Source organism: Gavialis gangeticus, unplaced genomic scaffold, assembly GCF_001723915.1.
Source record: "Gavialis gangeticus isolate Ggan-Ray unplaced genomic scaffold, GavGan_comp1, whole genome shotgun sequence".
Taxonomy (NCBI): domain Eukaryota; kingdom Metazoa; phylum Chordata; order Crocodylia; family Gavialidae; genus Gavialis; species Gavialis gangeticus.
This window is the reverse complement of record NW_017729019.1, coordinates 1350253-1355040: the sequence shown is the minus strand read 5'-3', so window position 1 is coordinate 1355040 and position 4788 is coordinate 1350253. Positions and strand designations below refer to the sequence as shown.

The 4788-nt window shown below is 48.9% G+C and overlaps 1 protein-coding gene across 1 annotated transcript in view; it reads right to left on the bottom strand.

The window, feature by feature from the left end:
• LGR6 (leucine rich repeat containing G protein-coupled receptor 6) overlaps positions 1-4788 on the bottom strand; it is a 311458-nt gene that overhangs the window by 163350 nt on the left and 143320 nt on the right. The window lies entirely within an intron of this gene.

Genomic DNA, 4788 nt, shown 5'->3' with positions numbered 1-4788 from the left:
AGGAATGCAGCCAGCTCCAGTTCCCTAAAGAGCCAGGCTGAGGGTGTGGTCCCCTGGGTGCTGGGCCCACCCTAATTGAATGGTCACAGCACAGAGATTTAAATCACAGTGTCACAGGGCAGAGATTTTTGGGGAGAAACCAAGGTGGCTTTCTGCCACATTCCCCATAAAGATGCTCAGTGATATTGAATACAAATAGAAACCCTACTTTATTGCTCTAAAAGCCAGTAGAGATGGCAGAGTGATGGAGAGGAGGGGCTACTCCTTCCTTCACACAGACCAGCTGCCATCACATTGTCTCTGGCGTGGAAGGGATGTTCCTAAATCATTACCTTATCTGGTCTGCCCTTGCTGGGCCACCATTTAGCAACATGTGACCTGTTGTTTTATGTCTTTTGTCTTTTATTTTCTTTTTCTCTATTTAAATATCCTCTTTCCCATTTTCTCCTTCCCTATTCCTTCCTTTCATGGCCTCTCTAGAAGTACACTGCACACCCAGGGGGGCATAGTACCACCAGTGAAAGTGAAAACTGCAGTTTTCATTTGTTTCCCCACCCAAGCCCAGAAAGACTTACAGTGATGCTGAAAGGTGGCAAACACAAACCAATGCAAAAGGAGATGTTCTCACACCATGGATTAGACTGTGAAACTCACTGCCACTGGATCTCACTGGAATCAAAATCTGAGCAAGTTTCAAGCTGGGCTCAGACACTCACACAGATTCCTAGTTTTTGACTTCTCATGGAAAAGTCTAAATTTGTACCCCATTTTCTAGCAGTTCTAGTTATTCCCCTTCTTGCTACAAATAGTGTCCGAGGCACAGAGATTATGCAAGTTTCCGAAGTTAACAAAGTGAGTCTGCTGCAGAGCCAGGCATTTCATTCAGGTCTAAACTCAGCACCTTGTCACCAGACCTCCTCCTCCCCAGTATGGGGCACATCTCTTCCGCTTGTCTCTTCAGTATCACCTACCAGTACTTGCTGCTTGCACTATAGCAGTGTCACCAACTCTGTATTTACAAATCATGGGTTGCATCCCAAACCCCAGAGACTGGTTTGAAAAACTGGAGATTTGAAAGAACAATCACTGCTGGAATCTTTTTCTTTACCTTCCAGTTTCTGAGCTTTTAGGATCACATTCAGATTGTGTTTCCAGGCGTCTCCACAATCAGCAAGCCTAGAAATGATTTCTTTTTCCCCAAATGAAAGCTGAAATTCCCATAGTCACATGACTCCAAGAGCAGGGGCTTTAAGAATAACACTTAATCTCATGAGACTCTCAAGCAATGGCAGCATTCCCAGGATTATGCCACCACCAGGTGGTTGGACCTCGAGGCCACTTTAAGAGTTTGTTAAATCCTCTAGCAGGCCTAAAAAGTTGGATAACTATGCTTGCTGCATACAGACTTGTCAGGGGAACTAAAAATTGGCAAGAGAGCCAACTCTTCTTTTAAAAGGCTTAGATATGAGTTGGGCAGGACTTCATAGGTAACAAATAGATCCATTTAAGAAGCTCTTGAATATGTTTCAAAGAGTGTTTTGTAAAGGCCACAGGCAGGTTTTAAGCAGAACATGTAACCGGCTAGTATTGCTCCCTGGGCTGAACTGCAACCCTCTCTCCCCGACTTCCCCCTTTGCACCCTGGACCTTCCTTGTCCCCGTCCCACGCTGGAGAAGGTGGACACCAGAAGTAGCTGGATGTTCAGTGCTGCAGGGGGAAGACGCATCCTTTTTTCTGCTGTTGCTATAAGCCGAACAACTAAAAAAAAGTCACCGTTTTTAGTGACAAAAAGGAGGCAACATCTCCCTTCTGCAGCAAAGAACTGCCGGCCACTCCTTAGCAGTGGAACGCCACCGCTTCTCTGCCCTCCCTGCTGCTGTTGCTGGAGCAGAAATGATGCGGGCTGTGGGGGCAGGAAGGTGAGATACCCCACCATTTTCATTCAGGCACCCTCCCCTCAGCAGTGCCTGGTGCTCATGCCCTGCTCGTCCATCCATCATTACACTACTGATTTAAGGAGACTGTGAGATCATCTACAGGCATCCGCACTTGCTAATAGCCTTGCACACTTGTGTGTGCCAGTACTCACTCACTCTTTCTTTCTCTCTCTCTCTCTCCCCTCTCTGGAATCCAGGGAAAATTGCTCCCATAATTAGGCTTCAACAGCATAAATAGCACAGGGTCGTTTCTTTAATGTGTGGGAGCAGGTTGCAACCTGCTCTTGGTGGTATGTAAGCCGCCTGGCAGGCTGGGCTATTTGTCACTTGGGGAGTGTGATTTGGTGTAATTGCTTCCTTTGATTGCTGATTTCCACATGGGGAAGAGATGCCTCTAAGATGAGACTACGCAGGGTGGGGCACAGTCCAGAGCTGCTCTAAACAGAAGTGGCAAGGCTGGTTCCTGCATGCTGTTGGGGAGACTGGGATGCGGGGGGAAGAGTATGTGCCCCGGACACAAACCTGTGACCATTGAAGAAACAAGCACTAAATATCTTGCAGATCCCCTACAAGCAAACAGATGTGCTGGTGGGTAGGTGTTTGTGTGTGGGGGGATTCAGACTGAAACAGCCTTCGCTCTGCCCCCTCTGCTGCCTGGTTGCCTCTATCTGGCAACTGGACTGTAAGTGGGCAGTGGGGCAGCAGCGGTTGGCCGCACCCGTTGGCTTCCGGAGACTTTGCTGCACCTTTTGAGTCAGACTGTTGTATGTGTGTGCACACAAGCTGACTGTCCTTGGAAGAGCGTGTGCCTCTGTACACGTGCAAAGGCACGTGCTTACAGATGTCCCACTGACCACCGGTGGGAGAAAGCTCAGGGTGGGAGTGCAAGCTGGGGGCAGTTGGCTGCACCCCTGCAGCTGTCATCAGCAGGACATCAACACTAGTGTCCTGTTCCACGTCATTAGCCTCTCAGGTCATTTAGTCCTGTGCACCCATGACACAATGATCTGTCTGTGCAGATCCACGGGGCCTCAGCATTGCATTCCCACTGTTTATTGTCAATCAGCAACCTTCTCTTTGCTGCATTCCCTTCCCCTGCCCCCTTCCCTTCCAGACGCACTTGAAAGCCACCAGCTTGGCAAGCAGATTTCTTCCATTAAATGCATCATTGGAAGCCAAAATACCATGAAGTTCAATCAGACAGAGTCTCTTCCTTTTTCTTTAATTTAGGCGGGACACAATAAGGCTTGCAGCGATGCTGACAAGCGCGGCTGGTTCAGAACTCTGCTGACACCTCCTGCTTCACAAATCTCTTAATCCGCCCCCTTCCTGGGAGAGATTGGGACTGAATTGCTAAATAGCCCACAAGAAAAAGAATGGAGCTGGGGCATTCCCCCTTCCACGCACGCAGGGAGTGGGCGGCTGCTGCCCGAGGAAGGGCTGCCTCTTGCCGCTCATTCCCACATCACGAGGGGAGAGATAGGCTTTTCCCACCCCAGCTCCAGATCTCAGACATCTCCAGCTCTGTGGAGAGAACGTGGATCTGGGATTTGGCTCGGGCTCGTCTTCCCTGCCCATCCTGGTCCTGTGCTCTCCCCTTTGCCAGCCAAGGGTGACTCTACTGAAGACAACAGGAGTTTACAGCATTGAAATCATTGCCAGGAGGAAGGAGAGAGCTCTGTCTCAACAGAGGCAGATGAGAGAGGTGGGGAAGGGCCAGTGGAGGGTGGCAGTAGCATCTGGGTGGCTGGCTCACTCTCTGAAGCTCTTTGTGATTGTGATAGACTCAAAATCTTTGCCACCCAGTGACTAATGGGAACTTTCCCATTGGCTTTGATCTGCATGGGAATTGCAGTTCCTCCCACAGTCCTGAGACTCACTCTGAGCTGAAACAAAGCACTATATCAACCCTGTGTGGCATTCCCTTCCCTCTGATGGAAAATTTCTGTTCTTTGGCAATAATTCAAACCCAGAAATATCTCAGTTGGGTAATGCTGCTGTGGCACCTTGTGGGAGCTGCAGCTCAGCTTGCATCATGCACCCACCCTTCCTAATCGCTTGGTATCCATATTAACACCACATCTCCTACGATGCACTGGTCTTCCAGGCAGCATTATTTAGGCCTGATGCCTCATTTTGTCTGCCTAATCACCACCATGATACCCTCACCACTCAGGGTGGTAGGAAAATTGCTGTCTCCCAGCCCATGACAAGGATTTGTTCACCAATGAAGCACTTGCCCAGCCCCTGCTGCCTCTCTCCCTCGCAAGTTGTCTGCTCTGTGTGTCTAAGGTATTTCTCAGGCAGCCACCCTTTCAGTGTAGCTTCTTGGCATCGCTTGATCTTTTTCCTCCTACAGATAGATCAGATCTTCTCATGAGCAGGGAAAGGATGTCACTAGCATGCTACCTGGGAAGCAAATCAGGCCCCTTCTATCCCTCCCCTCCCCACAATTTTCACCTATCACAGATTAATAGCACCTGCAAATTTCACAGACATGATCTTTCCTCTCTCACCACAGCCATAAAGAAGGACATGCGATAAGTCCATTTCTAACTCTGCTCCCTATGGCCCCTCAGCAGGCCTGTTCCAACTCCTCAATGCATCAGTGACATTCATTGCTCTTGTTCAGGGTCATGCAGCCAGATTTTCCACCTCTGTGAACACACCCATTTAAGTCCATTTGGATTCACTTGCCAAGTAAGATTTAATGAGAGGTAATGACTTCCCTAACAATCCAATACAGGACGCTAAGTGCATTCCCGCCATCCCCTTCTTTTATAAGCTGTCAAGTTCTCTGATAGGATCAGCTCCTTCGAAATCTGTAGCGATGCTTCTGATTCATGGTCCT